Genomic DNA, 12,217 nt, shown 5'->3' on the forward strand with positions numbered 1-12,217 from the left:
TGTTAAAACGATGACGTAATTATGGCAACACGATGACGTAAGAATGACAACACGATGACATAAGTATGACGACACGACGACATAAGTATAACAGCACACGATAACGTAACTTAAACAGCACGATGACGTAACTATGACAACACGATGACGTAATTTAAACAACACGATGACGTAACTATGACAACACGATGACGTAAGGATGACAACACGATGACATTAGTATGACAACACGATGACGTAAGTGGTTAACTTGTTGAAGTGGAAATCTACTAAAATTATTATTTATTTGCCTGTGTTAAAAAACGTTAGGGATGTACATACAAACATGTCACGTGATACGACTTTTGCTATCTCCACATTGAAACAACAACGTTCCTGGAACTCTCTTATATTCCTGTATCTTTTTCAACTATATACATATATACAGATGGACGTGTCATTTATAAAAAATCGCAGTTTTTAAAACTGTTAAATGTATGCCTTTTATTCAACAAGTCCTGCCATATTGTTAACATGTGTTCAATTTTCAAACGCCTAGAGGTGGCTCTAAACTTTTGTTCTGCCACCGGACGCTAAACACACAACACTTAGTCAATCTTCAATTCATATATAGAAATAAGAAGATGTGGTATGAGTGCCAATGAGACAACTCTCTATCCAAGTCACAATGTGTAAAAGTAAACAATTATAGGTGAAAGTACGGCCTTCAACACGGAGCCTTGGCTCACACTGAACAGCAAGCTATAAAGGGCCCCAAAATGACTTGTGTAAAACAATTCAAACAGGATATGTATCATAAATTTCATCGTCAAAAGTGGAAATTGATTCATTGATTTTCTCATACATAAGTATAACATCACGATAACATAACTTTAACAACACGATGACGTAAGTATGACAACACGATGAAGAAAGTATGGCAACACGATGATGTCACTATTACCACTCGATGACGTAAGTATGACAACACGATGACGTTAGTATGACAACACGATGAACTAAGCATAACAATACGATGACGTAAGTATAAAAACACGATGACGTACGTATGCCAAAACGATGACATACATGTAAGTATAACAACACGATGACGTAAGTATGATACCATGAAGACGTAAGTATGACTACACGATGACGTTGGTATGATAACACGACGCCGTAAGAAGGACTACACGATAAAGTAAGTATGACAACACGATGATGTTCGTATGACAACACGATTGTGAGTATTATAACACGATGACGTAAGTATGACAACACGATGACGTAAGTATAACAATACGATGCCGTAATAATAACAACACAATGACGTGAGTATACACACACATGTGACCAAATCCTTAAAAATGGACTGTACTGGCAAAAATTTAATCCGTTTATCATAAACTGATTGCAGATTTTAAAAAAAAATGTGAATACAAAATAAGTTTTTTAGATAAAGTCATGAATATGCATAACAAAAAATTGCCCCATGACATTCAGCCAACAACAACAAACCAATTTTGTTGATTTGGTTTTATTCAAAAACATGTAATCGGGATTGTCTTCAAGCTGAGTAACCTTTTTAATTTCAGGGTTAAATGTCAAATTGTTGAACATTTTGTATAATATATCAGTTAGATTGTCTATTTCCGTATCTATCTCTTATATTTATTTTCTCTTTCTTTCTCTCTCTCATATTTATTTTCTGGTTTTAGATAACCAAAGAGCTTTCGATGTTGGTTCCAGTCCTGTACGCATATCCCACAACAATGCTTTATTAAGTGACGGGACATATTTAACAAGGGAAACTACTTTAACAAATGATGTTCATGAAGATAGAACAAAAAATCAAACTTCGTTTAGATGTCCGGTGGAAAATTCGGATAACTGGAATTTCAATTGTAAGGTACCATGCGCAGATATGCCTGATATAACAAATATGTCGGAGCACGTGCAAGCTCATATCAATTGTCAGATTATAAAACCTAATATAGAACTTATATATGTTAAGCGAATGGCAACAGTTCAAGTTTTCCCAGAAAATTCTGAATGCCTCCAGACATTTGTAATGGAGAATTGTCATGATGAAGAACCGGTCCCAAACTTAGTTCATTACATTTGGTTTTCTAAACGAGAAATGAGTTTTTATCATTTTCTTAGTTTTCTTAGTGCCAGTAGATTTTAAAAACCGTGTCTTATTTTGATACATGGAGACCGCCTTCCATTCGGAACATACTGGGAATATCTATTGACTTTGGTGCCAAATATAATGCATGTTCAAAGAAGTCCACCAGAAGATGTATTCGGAAAACCCCTTGGTAATATTGAACACAAAGCTGATATCGGCAGAATACAGGCTTTACAGAGTGAGTACATGCTCGCACATAAATATGCAGCACACCCCTTTACTTTGGTCTTTGGTAGATAAGGTGAGTACATGCTTGTACATTCCTATATAGGTTTTCATCCTTGTCATTTGGTCTTTGGGGGATCGAGTGAGTACATCCTTTTATATACCTGTACTTGTTTTCATCCTTGTCATTTTTTATTTGGTAGATAGAGTGAGTACATCCTTTTATATACCTGTAGTGACCCTCACATCATTGTCTTGTTGCATTTTGTGAATAGAGTGAGTACATCCTGTTATGTACCTGCAGTGGCCCTCACATCCTTGTTCTTTTGTGTTTTGTGTAAAGAGTGAATACATTCTTTACATACCTATACTTGTTTTAATCCTTGTCATTTGGTATTTGGTGGATAGAGGGAGTACATCCTTGTAAAAATCTGTAGTGACCCTAACATCCGTGTCCTTTTGTGTTTTGTGGATAGAGTGAGTAAATTCTTGATTATATACGTATAGTGACCCTCATATCCCTGTCGTGTGGTCTTTGATAGATAAGGTGAGTACATCCTTTTATATACCTGTGGTGACCCTCACCTCCTTGTCCTTTTGTGTTTTGTGGATATAGTGAGTACATTCTTTTACATACCTGTTGTGGCCCAAACATACTTGTCCTGTGGTTATTTAAAGAATAACGATAGTACATCCTTGTACAAAGGTGTATTGTATTACATCCTTGTCCTATTATGATTGATGGATAGAGTGAGTACTTCCTTGTACATACATGTAGTGACTTTCACATACTCGTCCTTTGATCTTTGATGGATAGAGTGAGTACACTCTATTACGTACATGTGGTGACATTCAAATACTCGTCCTTAGATTTTTGATGGATAGAATGAGTACACTCTATTACGTACATCCTTGTACACATATGTAATGACTTTCACATACTCGTCCTTAGATCTTTGATGGATAGAGTGAGTACAAAAGTCATCCTTGTACATACATGTAGTGACTTTCACATACTCGTCCTTAGATCTTTGATGGATTGAGTGAGTACATCTTTGTACATATATGTAGTGACTTTCACATACTCGTCCTTATATCTTTGATGGATAGAGTGTGTACATCATTGTACATACACTTAGTGGCCCTCACATCATTGTCCTTTGGTCTTTGATAGATAGAGTAAGTACATCATTGTACATTTATGCAGTGGCCCTCACATCCGTGTCCTTTGGTTTTTGCTAGATATAGTGAGTACAACATTGTACAAATCTGTTGTGGTCAACTTTCCTTTTTTGGTCGATGGTAGACAATTTTTCATTGGCAATCATATTACATCTTCCCGTTTGGTTATTGTAAAATTGATCAAATAGAGGGAATAGGTTTGTCTTTGCGTTCATCTTGTTGTATTCTTTGGACCCTGTACTAAAAAATGTGGAAATTGTCATTTTCATAAAATCCTTCACGTCAAAAAGTTTTTGAATGAGTTGCCTCACCTTCCGTGAAAAGGTTTTCAGTTGTCTTTCTTGTTTTTCATCCATAGACGATGACCTAGAAAAACGTATCCTCTTTTATAATACAATAAAGTTTGGATTGTCTCCTCTTACGTATAAGGATTGAATTGTCTCCCCTTTAATACAAATAGGTCTATTATATTTGTTTAGTATGATTTTTGTTGGGACCTGCTTTATTCTTTGTTATTTGTCCTCTTGTCAGCTACCTTTATTGATTGGATGATTATTTTAGGTATAGATAATTGATTATTTATTTGATAAGTGCAGGATGTGGTTTTTTGTTCGATGTATGTATTGATCGATTTGTTTAATGTTCGATGTATGCATTGATCGATTTGTTTATTGATCGATGTATGCATTGATTGATATATGTATTGATCGATTTGTTTATTGATCGATTTGTTTATTGATCGATGTATGCATTGATTGATATATGTATTGATCGATGTATGTATTTATTGATTTGTTTATTGATCGATATATGTATTGGTTGATTTATGTATTGATCGTTTTGTTTATTGATTTTTTTTATACTCCATTTTAATATTCAATTTGTTCTGCTGAAACTACTTTGCATAAGTGTATGCACTCGACACTTACTTTTAGCTTCTCTTTTGCAGAGTTTGGAGGAATTTACATTGACACAGATGAGATTATACTTAGATCTCTGGATCCTCTACGGAAATATCCATTTACCTTGAGTCGTGCAGTTGATTGGAATCTCAGTAATGGTCTCATTCTTGCAGAGAAAAACGCTACTTTCCTGGACATTTGGCATTCCGAATACAAAACGTACAATAAAAGTCAGTGGGGATATCATTCAACAATTGTGCCGTATCTGTTATCTAAAAAGTACCCGGGTTTAATTCATGTTGAAAATAAAACGTTTGTAAGACCTAGTTGGCAACAGCTCCCGCTGCTGTTTGAGAAAAATTTTAATTGGTCAGAAAACTATGGTATACATTTATATATTCGTTTTTATAAAGTTACTCATGATTTTAACGATATCAAATATCTGAATACAACAATTGGATCAGTAGCCAGACATATTTTGTATGGAAGTAAAGAACTCTGTGAAAAATAAAAAAACGATATTGATGTTGCTCTTGACGATGTACTAGTAGACATTTGCGGAAACTACGTCGATCTATACCTAGGATTACACTTAGACTTACGATTACAGTTGATGAAAAACAAGGAGTCATCTCAAAAAAAAAAAAAAAAAACAACAAAAAAAAAACAACAATAGAGATACCAAGTAAAACCAAATGATGTTTTTGGTTATATAAATAAAACTTTTCGACGACACACTAATGCAGCACAAATGATCACAACATATTTGAATCGTTGTATTGGATATGTCACCAAAAAATACCCATAACTTTGTATACTTTTTTCATTCTCCGATGGCGTGTTGAAGCTTTACCTTATAGTGTGTAATAAGTCTATATGATTTTTTAGACTTCGTCTTCGTATCCTGGGTTTTGCGAACAATCTGTTGTCTTGTATAAGGATTATAATCTTTTTGTTTTAGTTCTAAAATTGTGTCTTACCTTGTTTTAGTATAGCAAAATCAGCAAAAAATCGTTCAGGGGGTACTCTACAAACGGTGCACTTGAAAATCAGGGAATATGCGATAAGCAAGTAAAACAATATAATTATTAAGCCCGCCGTAGCATAGTGCTTTTGAAATATCAATGTCGTTCGTTTTCACGATTACATTTGTATCCGAAACTGCTCCCTAGCCGATTTAAATAGTTTACGATTTTTTTAACAATTTCTTCACACCTGATATACCTTTGCACCTTTTATCCCTTTTAATCAACGGAATAATTTTGCGGATAAACTTTGTGTCATAAGTGCACTTTAGTCGATCAGACCAGACCCGCCCATGTTTATGGGAGAGAAATAATTATCAACACCTTTAAAAAAAAAACGTCTATACTCAATTGATTCCCAAGATCTCTATAAAAACTGCACAAAAAACAAACAACTCACAACCTGGTAGTCATTTTTACCTGCGTCGCTGAAGGCGAAGGAAGGTCTAGTAACTGCTCGGTTCTGTGCGTCCGTCCATCTGTTCGAAAGACCTTGCGTACAAAACTTTCCTCAACGTTTTCCTGGCCGCCTCTAGAGAAAGAAATGGTCTGCAACTTAATAATTAGTGAGTTGCAGCGTGTAAGCTATTTGTACATCTGTCGTGCAGCCACTTCCTATTGCTGATAGTTTGAAATTTTATAAGTCTTATTGCTCAGGGAAAATTTTCGTCAAAGATCGATGCAGGTCTAGACCCGGTATTGGTTTTGTTCAATATGAGAAGATAGATAGTAAAATTCCAACTCTTTAAATACTCATATTTTGCATTTCAGTAGATTCTGACGAATATTTTAAATTATAAATTCAATACAAAGATGTTCATTGATAACAATGTTGTGCTTTTTTTTTATATTGTTGATTTATTTTATACTAAAAACGTGGACAAAAAGTGTTTGCCTAATTCAGAAAAAATAAAAGATAATAGAAATATACCGAACGCCAAGTATAATGCCATCAAGAATAAATGGTGCTTAAGCACCCAACCTCTGCATACCCTCATTTTCTTTCTTTCAAAAAATATGGAAACTATATGAGTTAGCATAAACATTAAATATTGTCAAAATGCTCCTTAGTTGATCGTCATTTCTTTATTCTAAGTCTTGTTGAAATTAATTTCTAATTGTCCCAACCTAGCCAACGACAATACGATTTTTTTTTGATGTCTCTTGTAAAATTTATTAAATGCTGATTGTCCATTCTATCATACTCCTTACATTTACAGCATGTTGAAACTGGACAACACCATGTACAATAATAAATGTGTACATATTACTTCATATATTTCTTAAAAATCCAGTTGTTCAACTATAGAAAAACATCATATGAGCTAGAATTTGTTTTGGAACAAAGGTTTATATTTACACTTTGAGACGACCCAAGATCTAAATGCTACCTGAAAGTGTAATTGTAATCCTAATCGTAGGTGTATGACAGTTTCCGCAAATGTCTAATATGATATCTTGCAGGTACAAGTATTACCTGTTTTGAAATCTCTATTAAAGGGTCAATTTGTGATGAACAACTTTAATACGTCATCTTTTGTTTGTAGGACGAATCTATATAGTCATGCATTTTGTACTAGCGGAGATATGCAGGTGTTTTATGAATTCTTCCAAGTTTTCATCCAAGTCATGGTTGTTTTTAAAAAGTCCACCGTTTGTGTTTAATTGTTCTTTGATTATGACAATAGTCAATTATACTGGTATTGTATCAAAACTCTTACTAAATAATATAGACAAAACTAGCCAGTAAATTTTCAAGACTAATGACATTCATTTTTTTAAACGCTCTGCTTGGATATTACCAAACTTTTGACATTTCATTTGTACATATTTACTAAGACGTGATAAATATATATTTTGGGAACTACATTTTATTGCGTATATATTCAGTGGCTTAACTGGTTACATCCTGTTGATGAGGCCGGTGCCTAATGAAATTTTCTTTCCAAAAATATCAAAACATATTATTCCGCCATTTGGTGATTCATCTACAATTTATGGTGCTTTGGTCAATCTTTATTACAAGATTCCATGAACCCCGTCAAAGATGAAAATCCAAATACCATTTCTGAGGAATACATATTTTAAGATCGAGTCACAGTTCTATCTTGGTTTAAACTGTATATTTAGATGTATAATGTCAACATGATATGACGTCACGTGAAGAAAATTCATAAAGTGTTCAATTTCATATTTTTCTTTTTATTAATCTCAATATATATTACTTCTAGATGTTTTTTGCTTATTTATGTCGTTTGGTTACTGTGTCATTGATATAGACAATAAATCTCTTTCATTAATATTATTTTTTTTTCAAATCGGATCTCAAATGAGGTTTAAAAACTCCCAAATAATTTTGAATATTTTCGTAATTTTTTCAAATTAAGAAAACAAATAATTATTATATATGCCAATGAGGCATCAATCGACATACATAAATTTTCAAAGCACAGTAACAGCGCTTTTGTTGCTGTTTTCATCACAAATTCAAAATGAGGTATTCAATAAGGAGCCATGAAATTCATACATTGCTACTAATAGATGATTTTTATATTACCGACTTTTGAATCCTGAGTATGTAATTTTTCGACAGGTTACCTACTCTGTGGTAGGTCATTCTGGTACTCGGTCAAGTAAGAGCGACTAAAAGAAGTAAAATCTAGCTTATAATCGGTGCAAAATTGGGGGAAAACAGTAATTGTTTTATGTTTTCGATTGACGAGAAATCTTCGGAAAATACCTGTTTTGGTTTACATCCTTGTCCTTTGGTCTTTGGTGAATAGAGTGAGTACATGCTTGCTCATACCTGTAATGGATACTTTGGTATATAATTTCTCATTGGGAATCATACCACATCTCCCCATTTATATATATTGTAAAATTGATCAACAAGATTAAACGGTTAAGTTTGCCTTCATGGTAGTCTTTTAAGGGTATCTCCCTTGAGTCTCTGTAATAAAAAGATTGTGTGTAAATTGTTACTTTTGACATACACCCTAAAGATGGTAACTTCTTACAACAACAGATTTGAACTGTCTTGCCTTACATATTAAGAAAAGGGTGTTAATAGTATCTCCAGATATAAATCCATAAAGATGGCTTACCCTTACGTCAAAAAGTTTTGAATGAATTGTTTCACTTCATAAAAAGGGTGTGAAATGTCTCTCCTGATATTTTTAATTTTTTCATTGTCATACAAGAATAAAAATTATACTTGTGACAAATACAAATCATAAACAACAACAAACACGAAAGAGATTTGAAAACATATATATAAACAAGCAAAAATAACTAAGAGTCATCTGCCCTCACCTCCAAGTGTTATTTTCACCCAAAAACTGTTTTATATAGGAACCTGTTTGGAAAAAATCGTTAAACGACTGTCACCCTAAGCACCAATAACGTATCTCTCCTTACATAAAAATGATTTGGATTGTGTCCCTTTACGTAAAGGATTTGAATTGACAATTGGATTTTTTGTTTTTATTAATTTATTGGTTGGTTGTTGTCAGCTAGCGTTAGCTTTATTAGTAATTTATCATTTAAAGGTTAAATTATTGTTTAATTTGAAGGTAAACTGTGTGTGATTTGTTAATTGATAACAACATCTTTTGATTAATTGTCTTAGATTTCGTTGAAAGAAGGTTACTGCTTACAAGAAAGCTATTAGACTAAGGATTCAAAGTGTTGAAGTCGAAGTCACCCCTTCAAACATTTGACCGTCACCATCACAAGTTGGTTGATCGTTATGGAATATCTGTTTCACAGATGGATCCTCTCTGGAAACATCCATTTACAATGAGTCATGAATATGACTAGAATTTAAGTAATGGTCTTATTCTTGTGGAGAAAAAAAACAACTTTCCGAGCATTATTTATTGCATTATTCAGACTGATTTATCAAATACCAAATATTTGTGTTTGTTCGAATCAAATGGCCAACTTAGCCATTTAGGAAAAGATAGCTCAAATAGTATATTTTTTTATAAAAGAATGAAAGAGAAATTTTCAATTTTTACTTGTAGCAAGAAATCAAGGTCAGTGACAACATTTTTATTTTTATTTTCTCAAAGCATATTTCAAAACCTATCTTCTGATATTTTATTTCAAAATTCTCTTTCATAGATTTCTTTTTATTCACAAAGAAGTGTTTTTTCATAAACAATCTATTCAAATTTGGGCAATTTTGCACGACTTGCAGCTTGAAAAATAGCACGGGTACACATACTTTTTATTATATTTTTGAAAAAAACATGGAAATATCTACATTCTGGCGGAGTTTAAGAAAATTCTATATGAGGAAATATATACCAATGATCCACCTTAAAGTATTTGTATTCGTATTCGACCAAATTGGGAACAGCTCCCGCTGCTGTTTGAAAAGAATTTCGATTGGTAAAAAACATATAGTATACATTTACATATATACGTTCTAATAGCTTTACACATGATTTGCACGATATCAAACATTTAAATAAAACAATTAGATCAGTTGCTAGACAAGTTGTGTGTGAGAGTTAAGATCTCTGTGAAAAAAGAATTAATGATATTGATGTCCAAAAGTCACAAATTCTAGGTTGTTGTTGTTGTATAAACTATATGTCGTAAACTTATAATGCAGAAGATACCAAAGGAATATTTAAACTTATAAGTCGCAGACAAACTGACAACGCCAAGACAAAAAAAAAATAAACAAAAATTGACCAAAGGACAAAATAGAGTCTACAAAACACAACATAGAAAACCAAAGACTTAAAAACATGAAAATACTCATTAAAAAACATGATCAGTTTATCAGTTGTGTCATCACACAATTTATTGAATTCGACAGAATAATTGTTTACAACGGATGCCTAGTTATAGCAAAAGCACACATGACCTTTTAGGCCAGGTGAGCTAAAAAGGGTTTATATAGATGCAGTCAGATGCAGCAGGGTTTTCTTTTGTGTTACTATTTCTGTAAAATTCAAACACTATTTTGACGTTATAAAGACGAACGAACCAGTCAGCTAAATCGCAGTGTTGAATGTAAAACGCACGTATGTAGTAGTATTTCTACTTACCGCTAATGCACTAATGATGAGGCGTATTCTGAGATACCAACTTGAGAGAGATTAAAGTTAAAAAATGATACTAAAACTGTCCATGGCCACTCTGTTTATGACCGTTGCTATCTTACATTTGTGCAGATAGTATTATTTGATAAATTAGTAACTATTTGCAAGGCCGAAACAAGTTTCACTGAATGACAAAAGTAATGTTAACATATGTGTTCTATCAGCGTTTTATGAGTGACTTCTGTGTTCTTTCAAGACATCATATACTTTATTTTCCAATATTGTTACCTACCCTGTTATATGCTGCGGAGTTTCTGGTTTTCACATTGTTGTAACAGACATCAATTTTGATTAATTTTATTGGAAGAATGAAGGATAGTTACCGCTCTAATGCACAAAATAGTTAGATCTGGTCTTCGTTTTAAGTAGTTTTTGTTGGATTGTTGTCTGAATGCCTTTGATGTGGACGCTGGTAAGTTATGTTGAAGTTCTAATCATTTATCTTGGTACGATTGGAGAAAATTATAAATCGGATTATTCACATGAATGAAACGCAACTTTAGTTGGCTGATGTTCAAACCTCGTAAATCCATTTGGAAGTTACTAAACAAGAAAACAAAAACCTTGCGGATCGTATGAATAGAGCGAGGTACGGTGTAGCGACAAGACAAACGTCTCCTGATCTCGGAGAAAGAGGGGACACTTTAATCTTTTTATGGTAAGGGTAATTACATGTAACTGAGACATCCAGTCTACCACCCTTATCATATTTTTTAATTTGCGAAAATGCATTCCTTATCCAAAGACGTGTTACACCTATACATACATATTATATATAAATATATTTTTTTTCTATACCTGTCATAATTACGTTATTTCATGGAGAGATACATACACTGACAAATATCTGATACATTTACGACTTTAATTTAAATGACATCTGTGGAAAAAAAAACCGACAACTGACTGGTTTTAGATACTTATGATTCCTTCCACACCTTAGCCTATATTTTAATATATTTCACCTCAAATCCTAGACCTAAACATGAAGCTTGAAATAGTGACCTTTTACAGCAGCCAATCCGTTTAATTGATTACATAGTAAGTGTCTCCACCCTATCTCGATATCCTTCTAAATGTACGAATGCATTACAAAGTCATGCAAGGGAACGTCACACAAATAAGACATTTTTTTGTTTAAGTTTATTAAGGATGTACTTGGAATTTTTGTCAGATGTTCTGACTCCTTGGTTTTTTTTCCTGCGATACAGGGTAAAATATTTTGCCCCATAACATCCTTTTTTTCTTTTCATATAAGACTTCAATAGCTCATTAAAAGTCATTACCAAAATTTAAGCAGATTCTAGATTTCTTTTCTTTTGATTTGAGACCCAAATGATACCAATGCAGATATAAGGTAAAAGTCCGAGTGCAGCCTTTTCCCGCCATTTTTGAAAAATCAAATATCTCGAAAAGGAGCTCCATAACCTATCAGTATTTTTAGCTTATTTTGTTCCTAAACTAATGTTCTTCTGGCTTATAGTATCAATTTAAAATTCTAGATTTTTTTTAATTTCACCTCTTAAGTATATCTTTAAGGATTTTAAGTCGCAAAATCTCTCTTGTTACAACACAAATAATCAGTCACAAGTTTGTCTAGAACTTAAGGTAGATCGGGTATCTTCCGCCATCAATAGCAGAACACAATCACTTCAG

At 33.1% G+C, this 12,217-nt stretch overlaps 1 pseudogene; it reads left to right on the forward strand.

Moving 5' to 3' along the window:
* Nucleotides 1–1,996: 1,996 nt before the first annotated feature.
* Nucleotides 1,997–4,930, forward strand: LOC127719188 (uncharacterized; annotated as a pseudogene).
* The last annotated feature ends 7,287 nt before the right edge of the window (nt 4,931–12,217 follow it).

The sequence above is a fragment of the Mytilus californianus genome, unplaced genomic scaffold (assembly GCF_021869535.1).
Source record: "Mytilus californianus isolate M0D057914Y unplaced genomic scaffold, xbMytCali1.0.p SCAF_10, whole genome shotgun sequence".
In the NCBI taxonomy this organism is placed as follows: domain Eukaryota; kingdom Metazoa; phylum Mollusca; class Bivalvia; order Mytilida; family Mytilidae; genus Mytilus; species Mytilus californianus.